Source organism: Gavialis gangeticus, unplaced genomic scaffold (assembly GCF_001723915.1).
Source record: "Gavialis gangeticus isolate Ggan-Ray unplaced genomic scaffold, GavGan_comp1, whole genome shotgun sequence".
Classification (NCBI taxonomy): Eukaryota; Metazoa; Chordata; order Crocodylia; family Gavialidae; genus Gavialis; species Gavialis gangeticus.
In genome coordinates, this window is record NW_017728993.1 from 30,762,277 (window position 1) to 30,776,061 (window position 13,785).

Genomic DNA, 13,785 nt, shown 5'->3' on the forward strand with positions numbered 1-13,785 from the left:
CCTCCCCTCCCCTCCCCTCCCCTCCCATTTTTGCTGCCTGGCAGAGGACATTTTAATTACTTCTTTATTTAGTATAAAAAAAGAAATGAAAGGCTGAACACTTCAGCTTTGGCCTGCCTGGTGCTGTGACTTATGCTTTTAAAAGTTGCGACTCTACAGTTGGTATCATTGCTAGCACACTTCTCCTGCTTCTTTAATATCTCTTCTCTAGGAAGGTGAACAAGAATAATAACACTTTCTCGCTGAGCGCCTGCCTGCCATCCTGACAACAAAAGAGAAAAGAAACAAAATTGGCTTTATTTTTGCAAATTAGCCATATGTCTGACATCAGTGGGAGATGTGCCCTGTTGAGAGAAAAAAATAGCCCCTAATTTTTTGCAGATCTTTGCCAGGTTACAGATTTGGCTTCTGATTTGCATACAGAACTTTTTTGCAGACAGTTTGTGGGGGATTTTTTTCTGTACATTTTTCTTTTTCTTTTTTATTGCCAAAAAATCAACTGAGAAAAAAAACACTTCCTATCCACAGCTATGTGGGTGGGAATGTGATAAACCATTGTATTACAAGGCAATGGAAGGTGGGTCAGTAATTTATTAGGTTGTATTAAATGGTAGCGCCCAACTGAGACAGCTGCCCTATATTTGTAGACACCATGCAAGCACGTAGTCAGACACTCCATCTCCCTACCTTTAAATGTTATCAATCTAAGGCCCTGATCCTCCAAATACATATGCACACCATTAACTTCTTAGCACTTGAGAAATTCTACTCATTTCAGCTGAGCTAATCACAGGCTTAAAACTAAATATATGAATACAGATTTGTCGGATCAGGGTCTAATCCACAAGACTGAGGAAGAATGGGAGAAAGAAGTACTAATATCCTACCTGTCCCTCCCTCTATATAGAATATACGCCCACAGGAACTGAGCTGAGACCAGAAAATGGACACCCACAGGAACAGAAGAGAGGCACATGGCAAAGCAAAAGAAAAAAAGAAAAAGAAAATCCATACGAACTCCAGTAACAAAATCTCAGGACTAAGCTTCTTTAACTTTATTATCAGGTAAACTAAAGTGAAACTGAACAACTATATGAAGAAAAAATATATATTTTTTTCGAAATCCATTTTCTTTGGACTTGGTTATGTCACATTTACTCTTCCTAAGTAATAGCTTAAGTCACTCAATCAACATCAGTGGAGCAGTGTTAAGCATAAGATAGCAATATTGCTGAAAGCAGGTTTTCTTCTATGTTTTTCCTAATGTTGATTTTTGTTGTTTCCACCTGCCTCGGTAAGGTAACAGTTCGACATTTGTACGCCTGTTTCTGACTACATGGTATCTCAATGTTACTGTGGTTTCATTACCATATCTTTTGTTGTGTGGGTTTGTATTTCAAGAGATTGATCAAAATTAATATGGTCCCTCTACCCAATGGCATTTATTTTGGTTATAAGATTAGAAATGTAAATTTGCAATAAAAGAAGAAAATAGGAAGCTGTTTTTAATGAATATTTTACACATGACTAATTAACAGAATCCCCTACAGGAATTTGGAAGTAATAAGGAATTGACTGAAAATAAATTAAAAATTAATAAAGGGGTCTCCAAACAACTTTGTTTATGAGCAATACCAGTTGCATTCTTAGTTATGAATATTTCAAGCTGTTTTGCTATTCAGAATGTATTATTCTTAGAGTGTTCATAATTTTAGAGGTGATTAGACAAAAAAGGAGTTACACACAAAACAAAATGTCTTGAAACGATAAATCCTACCTGGGGAAAAGTTGTTAATGTACAAATAATGACTTAATATCCAGATTTTTTTTGCCTAACAATACCTGTAAAATGATGCTTCTGTCTCCATAAGGATCCTAAGCTTCTAAAAGTAGTAAACTGCAATGCTGTCTGGCTTTGATTCATTGAGCAATGTGAAAACTTTTGAAAGGGGATATTTTGGAAAAGAAAACAAGTGCAGAAACTCAGATCAGCATAATCATTAGCGACTATTTGATGAACCTTGAATGAAAATAGTAGTACTCACAATGGTGAAAACTGACGAAAAGACAACAACATTCAGAAGAAAACTTAAAGATTCTTCCCCCTTTAAAAGTAAGAAACACATCTCCATTTAAAAACAAACATTCACACACACGAGAACCAGTTATGGCCTGGTCTACACTTCCTCTACATTTTTATGCTATTTCAGTTCACAATATAATCTTCAAACCAAAGCAGAGTAATTTGAATTCCCTTGAATGATTCCTACTTATATAATTAGTGGAAATCCTTAAGTCCCTCACATAATTTAGGTTAAGATTCCTATTACTGACTTCCATGGTGCAAAAAGACTATAGCCCTGAAAAATGTAAAAGAATGTATATATATGCTACACTACACTACACTTGATTAGATAAAATAATCCGGGATTACTTTTAAGTAGCCAGAACCTGCTAATGATCCAAGTAATCCTAGGGTCATAGGCATGTCAGTGCAAAAGTAAAATGCCAAAGAACACAACACAAATATTAATTTTTAGAAAAAGAAATCATGTTATTGATATCAAAACTGGTAGATTTTATACATTTGGTCAACACCTTTTCCAGGTTTCAAGAATAGGTCTGAAATGTCCTTTCTGGTTAAATGCCTTCATCAGTAATTTAATCTTGGGAAGGCATCACAACTTAGTTATAAAATAGTGACATTGGAAGCCTGCTGAAGTTATAAGCATCAAAATAATATTAAAGATGGAATTAAAACAAAACAAACATACAACCCTCCCCCCCGGTACCTATATTTAAAAAGTCTCTTGCATAGGTCATGCAACAAAGGCTATATTGGATATTATTAAAGATTGAATGAAAACATAAAGCAACAAAGAACTTAGAATTTAACAAATAACATATTTGGATTACAAGTTGGACTTTGTCAAACATAGATATAGTACAACACATTTAGGCAAATACAGAAAAAAATCTAAAGGCACAGGTGACTGGTAGGAGGGATAAGAGGCGGGGCATGTGCCCCCTGTAGGATTGGCCCCCAACTTGGCACTGTTTAGGGTGGGACAATTTTCTGCTAATTAGTAACAGATTCACCTTGGTAACGAAACAAGTAAGAACATAATTCTAATGTCTATTAGGAATTTGACTTTAATACTTTTTTCATCACATAGTTTGAAGTAACAATGAAAATGGGTTGATTATAAAGAGATTTTTTCCTAGATAATCTCCAATCCATCTCAAAATAGGGAGTAATAATGTAAACCACATTCAAATCAATAGGATCAGGATGCCACTGGCATGTCTAAAAAATTATTCTTTCAATTCTCTGAGAATCTAGCCACATTTCTGACACAAAGACCATAGACAAATTGAAACTCTTACTCCATGGCATGGAAGTCCAAAAACTTCACAACAGAACATTATACTTTTTCCCTGACCATGGTATCCAAATCAGCTGAATACATTTTGCAGAAACCTTCCAGAAATCTTTACCTGAGCCAGACAGTCATCATACAAGATTTCACCACGAACAGCTAATATTTGGCAAACTTAGAGACAACTTAAAAAAGTGTTATAATAGGAAACACTAGACAAAATTCACCTGAGTAGATCTAGCAGCACTGTTCCCCATATATTTTCTGTTTCCCTGTGTGTAGGCATGATCAAGAGAAGGCTGAGGGGGGATCTAGTGGCCTGTTACAAGCTAGTCAGAGGGGACCAGCAGGTACTGGGGCAGTCCCTGTTCCCCTGAGCACTGCCAGGAGTGACCAGAAATAACGCTCACAAGCTGGAAGAGGGTAGATTTAGGCTAGATATCAGGAGGCGCTACTTCACAGTGAGGCAGGTAGGATCTGGAACCAACTTCCAAGAGAAGTGGTGCTGGCTCCTACCCTGGGGGTCTTTAAGAGGAGGCTAGACATACACCTTGCTGGGGTCGTTTGACCCCAGTACTCTTTCCTGCCATGGCAGGGGGTTGGACTCGATGATCTGCTCAGGTCCCTTCTGACCCTAGAAACTATGAAACTATGATCTAAAAAAACAGCAAGGTCAATGGGAAAACTCTGATTAATGTCATTGAGCTTTGGTTCAAACCCCATGTTTTCCTGTGAGTAGGATCACTGAGTTATTATGGAAACATTTTACTTGTAGGATTATTCCTGTCCTAGAGGGGAATGTCTTCCAAGAAAATCCGGTCTGAGAAAATGCCCAGCTTGATGTCCAGTCACAGAAGAAATCTAGGAAGTGCCTTAACTTCTGAAATGTATGCAGTTTGGGTAAGCAACCAGAGGATTTGGTGCTGTTAATTTCAATAAATTCTACGTATAAATTTTTAAATAGATGTAGTAGTTTTCTGCAAGTGTGTGGAAAGTTATCAAAAACTGTAGCTGCATTCATTCTTTTCCAAGTCTTTTCTTTCTTTTTCCCCTAAGCAAAAATATACTCAAATAATCTTTACCAAATGATTTATAATTGCAACCTGTTTCTTAAAGAGAGTGACTGCAGTGATTCAAATAACTATCACTAAAAGCTTTTAATTAAAACCTAAAATGTATGTCACTGCAAAAGTAAATTAAAATTTCTAAGGTTTTATTAATAAGGCTATTTATTAAGTGATCCTGAAGCAATTGTGCTTTTGCAGATAAGCTTTTAAAAAAACCCATTTGTCTGGCATTTGTAATTCTTCATAGCTTCTGAATCTTCCCCTCCTCCCCCATGGAAATTTTCCCTATTCTTTTCATGGGAAATAACCATGGGAGTTTCTGCCTAGAAGGGAGGACCTAGTGCAAAAAGAATGAAACAAAAAGGGGTTTAGATTTAAACATGGATAGTTGCCACCAAAACACTGGCAGTCACTCCAAACACTGCCAAGAACTTTTTATTGGAAGAATTAATACTGTTTTTCTTGTTTGGAATTATTGCCTTTAGTCTGTAGTCCGAGGGGAACAGTGTTGTAAGAGCTGTAGTCCGAGGGGAACACTGTAGTCCGAGGGGAACAGTGTTGTAAGAGCTCATCAGGGGTTCAGTGTAACCATCGGTATTAATGGCGACTTTATGCTAGAGGAACCTGCAGGTAGTGAATGAACAGCTGGGGAACAGTTTGATTCACAGATGCTTCAACATTGCTGGAAAGGCCTGTGGTGAAATTCATGGATGTTTTACAAATAACAAATCCATAGCTATTCCAGCTGTGAATAGTCAGGTTACAAATAATAGTTTGAGGGTCTATGCCAATTTCCCCCATTGCTGAAACACATTGGACAGGATAGTATGCAACATTTACAGAGCAATACCTTTGCGTTGACACATACAAACAGAACAAACAGTCAAATTTAAATTCAGCATATCACAAAAACATAGATATAAGCCTTTCTTTCAGTTACATCAAAGGCCAGGTCAAACTTAATTCCAAATTTAGCTTTTGTAAGAGTGATTTTTACAAAACCCCAGACCAAGTGGCATATACCTTTGTAAAAAAAAAAAATCTAAACTAAAAGTAATTTAAAAACAAAGCAAAGGAAACATTCTCTTGCAGTAGTGGTGCACCAGTCAGAAGACACTGCTCTAGCACAGACCAGGTAGCAAAGAATTAACAAGAAATTGATTAGACTGGTTTAACTGTCCAAGCTAAAAACAAATGGAAACAGAATAAATACGAAAAAGTAAAATGAGTTTTGAAAGTGTTCTGGTATAACCATCAGAACCTTGCAATGAATCTGCCTGGAGGCTAATGAGCGGACTGCAACATAGGGAAGAAAAATACCTCTTTCAGTAATTTTTAATTTGGTATGTGCCTTATACATGTCATACTCTATTCAGAACTCCTGTATATTCAGAATTGTGAGACATCTCATCTTTTACCTTAACAGTGAAGAGGAGTTTAGAGTTGCATAGAGATTGAATTTGTATTGTGTATTTGTGAAACTTTGTAAAAAAAAAAAAGAAAGAATGATATGATTTCATTGGCCGTATGCAGAGGAGCACAGCGGTGCAGTATGTGGTGCCACAAACATGTCTGCAGTACCACATACCGCACATTCAGATGTTCTCTGCAGTGCAAGGGCATGGTGCCTGTGTGTCCACCTTTTTTCCCCCCACAGTTTTTTTTGAACCCTGGATATCCAGGAGTGAAAACCCCCCACACAAAAAGCCCCGAAGTGGGGCTTGCACGGGCAGCGTGTGCCACTCAGAAGCAGAGCCAGGCTACCCACAGCCACACTGAGGCTGCTGGCAGAATCTCCTCTGGTGCAGCCCCAGGAGACCCCCAAGACCCCAGGTAAGGCTTCTGGGGCCAGCCCACTGCTGGCCTCAGCCCCCCTTTCCCCACCTGGGGTAACTTGCTGCGCACGAAAGCACACATTGTATGGGCGTTCCCCAGGGACAATTAGCAGCATTGCAAGGTGCACTGCCAGTACTTGTCCCCAGGGAAACAAACGTCCATGCTCGTCTGGACGCTCCCAGTGTGTTCATTACAACAGCACTGGAAGGATCTGTGAAAACCAGGACTAGAAGAAAGTACTGCCAATGAGAGAATTATTCAATATACACCTGTACCAAGCTGATCTGCTATGCTGTTTTAGGAAACTTTCCTCATATAACAGGGAAAGCTATAATTGCATTTTTTATATTCTGGTCAAGTCTGTACATTACATGTCATCTTATTATTTCTGTCCCATGAACAAAACTTACCTATACTTTAATTCTATTCCCTTCCAAAGGAGGAGGTCTCCACGCCTTTTTCCACATAGCATTGGTATAGAATTACAGTTTGGGCATTACAGACATAACAAAATTCCTCTGGGAGGGAGGGAGAAAGGTAATGGTTTGTAAAACAAGAGAACAGGAGCCTGTCTATAAAGCAAGAGATTATGAAAAACAGATTGAAAAACTTGTTCAATTGACATTTCTAGTCTGCTTTATTCTCATCTTCAATTAGAAGCTAAATTAAATGAAAAAAATATTTTTGGCACTAGACCGAGTTGGATTTTCTGGCTTTAGTTCATTTTATCAACTGTGATCTTACTGATTGTCTGCCTTTGAACTTGCAATCCAGATATCCTTATGTAGCATGTTTTTATCTTACATGTGCAGGTAATTTCATGTTTATTTATATATTGATTATGCATTCCACTAGAAGTTGAAGAGAAGATTATATGCGCTTTGGTGAACAGAAAAAATAGACTATGTTATTTAGATGAATCTATATCCTATGCAAAACTTTAGGAGCCCTACGCAAGTAACCAGAACAACAATGATTTAAATAGTAGTATGCATCAGCCCCTCAAGCAACACTCAAACTAGAATGAAGCAAACAAAAGTCCACTAGTTCATGCAGTCCTCACCCTCAGTAAACTTAATCCTCTGAACTCTGTATACATAAATGCATACACCTCTCTTGAAGGTTGGATTCAGGCTATTCTGTGTAAAAAGGTGGACCTTGTTCTGGTTTTGATGGCTCCTTACAATGAAGGCACTACTTGAAACCCTCTTTTTAAATTAATGAGGATCCAGGTTCAGCCTCTTTGGTGGTCTCATCAGTGGCCATAATAGTAGGAAGAGAAAGATGGTCTCTCAAGCAAAAATATTACAAACTGTTTTGAGTATTAAAGGTCAAAATTAATGCCCTATGTCAATTCAGCAACCAGTTGACAATGAGTAGATACCATACAACTGCTACCTGGAAGTGTCACTGAACAGGTAGTCAGCTGCATTTAGCAGCTTAAATATCTGTATTTAGCTAAGATTTAGCCCCATGTAAAGTACATCACAGCAACCAAGGCTTCATTTGCAATGATCACAGAAACAGGGATCACATCTGAAAGAAAGTTGCAGAATCACAGGAATCATAGCCATACTCTTTCAGTAACACACAGATAGAAAAAAGATTTCCCTTATCAGTAACATATTCTGAGAAGGTGGGGCTTTTTTTTTGATAACCAAACACACACCCCTAAACTTTCGTAGAAGTGAATACCAATTAGCACCATTTTATTGCTCATTTTTGGTCCTACTAAACCTGATATGCCAAAGCTATCTACATTGTTAAAACACATTAATGTAAAGATGATTTACTGTTCACAGAGAAAAGGCACTCTCCTCATTGACTGCCAACTTTTTATGTATTATGAGAAAAAAAATGATGTTGATGTTTGATTGCTTTTTAAGCCAGTAGGCAGACATAATTTTGTAATAGGTTTCTATAATCATATATTCACTTCCATCATTGATGTTTAAATAAAGAATAGAGTGTTGGCATGGGAGAAATAGCATAAAGCTATTTTAAAATGAAGAAGTCTAATTAAAATGGACCTATTCAAATAAAGAAGTTGACTTTACATTAAAGGAAGTTAAAACCCAAATTCTAAAATTTTGGGCAACATCTGAAGAACAAAACAGGTTTACCTTAAAAGCCCCACTTAACACTTCTCCCAGATGTTGTTGGCAGCAGAAAGGCCAGGTCCAATTACCTTATGATGCTCTGAAATATAGGCAGCACCTCTACCTAGAAACTTGGGGAACTAAATTACCTTACACAGATGCTTGTGAGGAGTTAGGAATATCTACCTCCTCACAACCATAAGCACTGACTGCAAGGGTTTAAAACAAAGAGTATTTTGCAGGTGGAGGGAAAAGGGGTAGGCCAGCCATTAGTATACTAATAATAGGTATTGTGTAAAACCCTATGGACTCCTTTGAAAATAGTACTAATTGGGATCCTTTGCTTCCTGTTGTGAGCAGTTGAGGCAGTATGTTCAAGCATTAGTCACCCCCTCTTCACTCCACCCTCCGTACAGTTTATTGTCCAGGATTGGCAGAGCCTGGAGAGGAAGAACTCATCTGAGATTTGGAATTTGTTAATTCAATATAATGAATTATATGTACATGTATGTACATGTATGGAGTACAGCTCCAAATGAATGAAATTCTAACTGCTCACCCCAGCCGCCGCCCTGCATGTTTACAACCCCCTCCCCTCACCTCATGAGGCTATTTTTAGGATCCTGACCCTCCTAACTTTTGGACAGACAACTCCCCCACCTCAACCCACCAAACCCCACTATGGATCTGCTATTCTCCTGCCATGATCCCACCTGTGCCTCCCCCAACCCAGCTCACTTAGATCAGGTTCCCAGCATGGCTCCTGGCTCCAACGAACATGTGCACATGCCAGGCCCTATCTATATGCTTGGGAGGATTCTATTTTTATCATTAGACATTGATAGATATCAATTTCACCTGACACTCATAGACCAAAGGAAAAATATTTCCTTTGGTAATCATCAAAATTTATAGAAATCATAGAATCATAGAATCAATGAGTCAGAAGGGACGTAGACAGATCACCTAGTCTGATGCCCTGCCATGGGCAGGAAGGAGCACTGGGGGTGGCAGGGGTTATAAGACTCCAGCCAGGTGCCTATCTAGTCTCCTCCTGAAGATTTCCAGGGAAGGTGAGAGCACCACCTCTGTGGGAAACCTATTCCAGGCTCTGGCCACCCTTACAGTGAAGTAGTTTTTCCTAATATCCAACCTAAACCTATCCTCCCTCAGCTTGTGGCCATTGTTCCTGGTGACTCCAAAGGGGGCCCTGGTGAACAGACTTTCCCCAAGTCCCTGCTGCTGGCCCCTGATAAAGTTGTAGGCGGCCACAAGATCCCCCCTCAGTCTCCTCTTGCGGAGACTGAAGAGATTCAGGACCCTCAGCCTCTCCTCATAGGGCTGGCCACAGAGGCCCTCAACCATATGAGTGGCCTCCTCTGGACCCTCTCCAGGTTTTCCACGTCCTTCTTGAAGTGCGGCGCCCAGAACTGGACACAGTCCTCCAGCTGCGGCCTGACCAGTGCCACATAGAGGGGGAGCAAGACCTCTCTGGACCTATTAGTGATAAGTGAAAGAGGAAGTAAGAAAAAAAATCTGGGATGGGGGTCAGGGAAATCTGGGGTAGGGAGTGCGGCACACACCCACACAAGGTGTTGAGGTCTGTTCTGGTAAAGTTGTGCTAGGAGGGAGGGGTTGAAGGGCCAGGGCTGGTAGCAGCATGGAGCACAGTGGCACTGGCTACTTGCTCTGCCCAGGTCCCAACTGGGGCAGGGAATAAACTCCCATGGAGCCTGGTCCAGCCTCCATGAGATTTTGGCCCCTGTGTGATGAGGTAGGAGCCAAACTCCCACAGAGTTTGACCTGGCCCCTGCATGGTCAGGTCAGGGGACAAACCCTCATGGAGGCTGGGCCAGACTGGCTTCCATGGGAGTTTGGCCTCTGACCTGGCTGGGACCTAGGCAGAGTGAGGGGCTGGGCTCCTGAGGGCTACCAGCCCTGCCCTTTCAAACTGTGTTCCTGGCACAGCCTTATCAGCATGGCCCCCAACTCCTGAAGCAGCTGCCACACATGTGTGTGCACTTGTGATGGGGGGCCATCTTGAGGCCGGTCAAATTGTTGGCCCGCCCACCTGTCTAGGGCAGTCTGCCCACCTGACTCGCCTTCCATGTCTTTCATGTAACTGATAAGTAGGTGTTTATAAGGTGGGAAGCTGTCCATTTTACTGCCTCATGACAAGGGCGTAATACACGGCTCCATACCACTCCTACACCATGTCCCATGCTGCGTAGATGGCATCACTATATAGCTCCAGCCCCACAATGCATTCAGCATTTGGACCCCACCTGGATCCCTCCTCCACAGGTGATCTACTTTACCCTCATTTTGGGCTGCAAAGCTCCCTAAGCCCTTTTCCCTCTCAGCAGTGGTCCCCTCCAGGACCTTTGGCCACACAGGCCCTGGAGTCACCTCTAAGCCAGTAGGAAGTCTAGGGCCCTGGCTTTGACCATCCCTCACGGTGGGCACTCTGGCCCTTCAACCATTCTGGTCCTGGCGCCAGCACTGACAAGTTGAGTTTACTCTGGTTAGATTATTGAACCACTTGCCCTCACTCTCCCATATGAGTCCACTTTCTTGGGCCCCTCCAAACCTATCTGGTCACCAAGACTGGCCTATGCACAATTCTTCAGACGCACCCATGTAAACCCTACACTATGCAGCCTTCTCACTTAAGCCTACTGCTTTCTCACATGCCCTCTTACTGGGCCCACTAGTCCACCCCCTCACTGGATTTTCAGCCTTATCCCCCTTGGGTCTCATGCCTGATGACATGCCTGCACCCCTCACCTGTCCCCTCTATGGGGTAACCCACCAGGTCATGGGGGCTGAGTCTATATGGTGTCCCATACTCATCTTTCACTAGGGAGGCACTGATGTGGCATTTCATGGGAAACACTCTGCCACAGGCAGCTCCATCACACCAACCAACCTTATTATCATAGATTGGGTATCACAAATAAGTGGATGTACCCTTAGCAATTCTAGCTGGGGGTTTGCTGTGGAGTCCCCTTTCAAGGTTTAATGCAAAACTTTAATTCAGAACCTGCCTCAGGTCTGCCAACTAACTTGAGGAAACCTCTGTGCTGTCACAGCTGTCTGATAACTTGAAACTGCTTCAGTACCAGCTGAGTCCCTGGTACCAGTGAGAAACTCCTAACAGGAGATAGGAGCCCCTCTCTTTGCCCAGGTTTCATTATCCAGCCACTCCAGTTTATTCTTAGACAGGACAACCCTTTACTTTATGCATATCTGGTGCAGTTCTTTTGTCCTTTTCCTTCTGAAGAGGGATGTTGTGTTTTGTCCACCTGCAAAACTTCTAAGCAAAATGCTCCAAAGTGTCACATAAACGAAATTCAAATGAGGTGTGGCCCATTCAGTGACTTCTCCTTATTCAGCAAATAAATAACAGCACTGTCTCCTATATGGACATGGGCGACTGGTGCCGCCTTAGTCAGGGGGGCACATGCACCCCCAGTGGCCAGTCAGTGACTGGAGGTTGGGCCCCCCTGTGGCTGATCCTGCTGACCAGAGGGGGGGTTCCAATTGCAATTGCTGCAGCTGCTTCCAGAAGTAGCTGCGGCCGCTTCTGGGAGTGCCATGGTGATCCACCCCCTGGCGGGCACTTGCAGGGGGGGCACTGGCCCCCCACCCACTGCCTAAGCAGCAAGTACAGCCAGTCAGGTTGTGCACTGGAACTCTCAGGGGGTGCATGTGCATCCCCGTGCACCTCCTACGTGTCGCCACTGCATATGGATCTCAAATTTTTATCCATCTCAAAATTGTATCCATCTCAAATTTCCAAGCAGCTCTAGCCTGCTCTTCTCTCTGTTCACTGACAGGTGAAACAAGATCCCTACTTTTCAGGGTTTCATGACTTACAGCCTATATCACCTTTAGCTCTGCTCTTGCTAGTTCATGTAAGCTAAGCAGCATTGAACCTGGAGGAAGACCTGCAGATATTGAACACCAGGGATCAGGACTTAGCATAGAGTTTGTTTGCAAGAATGAGTTAAGTCTATTTTCCTCCACCTAGTATCTTAAATATCTCATAGTAATCCTTGTCTTGTGTATCCAGAAGTTGGCAAGGTCTGGCTTCCAGTAAACTCTAAAGTAAAAGTCTATTTGATTGGGCACAATACTCAAAAATCTTACAGTCATAGGATGATCACATATTTTGTAGGTTTTGTAGGTTTACCCTAGTGGTAGTAAAATCCTTCAGAAACTGGATAGTGGCTGCATCTACATGAGATGCTGGCTGCACAGTCATTACTGCACAGTGATTGAGTACTTGTATATGTATATATACATACAAGTACCTTTATATACAAGTACTAAATGACTGCTCAGCAACCGGAGTTACTGCACAGTAGCATCGCTGAATGGTTTCTAGGTGACGCTGACTGTGCATCACATCACACTTTGTGCCATGCAATGCTATTGTGCACTAGTGATGAGCTACTGTGCAGTCAGTGTCTCATGTAGATGCAACCTTTGAATATTAACAGTTGACAACATTTGAGGGTCTATAAATGGCACCTGCAGTGCAATATTTGACATAAACATGTCACATTCAGCTAAAACACTGACAAAGGAAACAAAGACAAAAAGTAAAGATGTACCATATGTGTACCAATAAGATGAGCTTACTCTATTTGGGGGGCAGGGGGAGAGGGAGGGAAAGCATAATATAGCACCCTCACTCTTCCAAACAAGAAGGCAATGTTAGCTTATTTCCAATTTCATGAATTCAGTGAAATAAAATGTCATTAAAATTAACATTGTAAGCACGGTAAATGGATTCTTTCCTAATGGAGCTATAGTTAATGATTCCACAGTTAAGGTTGCATTGAGATTTGCATTTAAAGCAGGACTAAAATCCCCCTATTTCACACTTTAATGGTTGAATAGTCTCTAAATTTGGCAAAATAACTTTTCAGAGCACCATTGAATTTTCTGTGTAATTTTTTAGTAAATATTTACTAACTTTTGCAAAGAACTATGCTAAACCACCTCCTTTTTGAAATATTGCTCAAATAATCTCACTCCAAACTTTAAAACACACAGTTCTATACACATGGCCTTTGTCACATCCACTTAATGAGTTTTGAGGGGCTGTTGAGGGCCGTGCACACACAATCTTTCAGAAGATATTATTTAACAAATTATAGATTAAAAAAAAATCAAGTCAGCCGGCCCTGATGGGTTACACCAAAGGGTACTCAGGGAGCTGGCTCAGCCCCTGGTACGGATCTATGAGAGCTCTTGGCGCTCTGGTGAAGTGCCTGATGACTGGAAGAGGGCCAATGTCATGCCTATCTTCAAGAAAGGGAGGAAAGTAGATCCGGCAAACTACAGGCCCGTCAGCCTGACCTCTATCTTGGGGAAGGTCTTGGAACAGATTAT

At 41.5% G+C, this 13,785-nt stretch overlaps 1 protein-coding gene and 1 long non-coding RNA gene across 2 annotated transcripts in view; one reads left to right on the forward strand and one right to left on the reverse strand.

Moving 5' to 3' along the window:
- Nucleotides 1-992, forward strand: part of LOC109286774 — a 63,852-nt gene extending 62,860 nt beyond the window's left edge. The window contains exon 3 of the long non-coding RNA XR_002094674.1: nucleotides 908-992. This is a non-coding gene — a long non-coding RNA (uncharacterized LOC109286774). The remainder of the gene's footprint in view (nucleotides 1-907) is intronic.
- ADGRL4 (adhesion G protein-coupled receptor L4) overlaps nucleotides 1-13,785 on the reverse strand; it is a 262,937-nt gene that overhangs the window by 201,582 nt on the left and 47,570 nt on the right.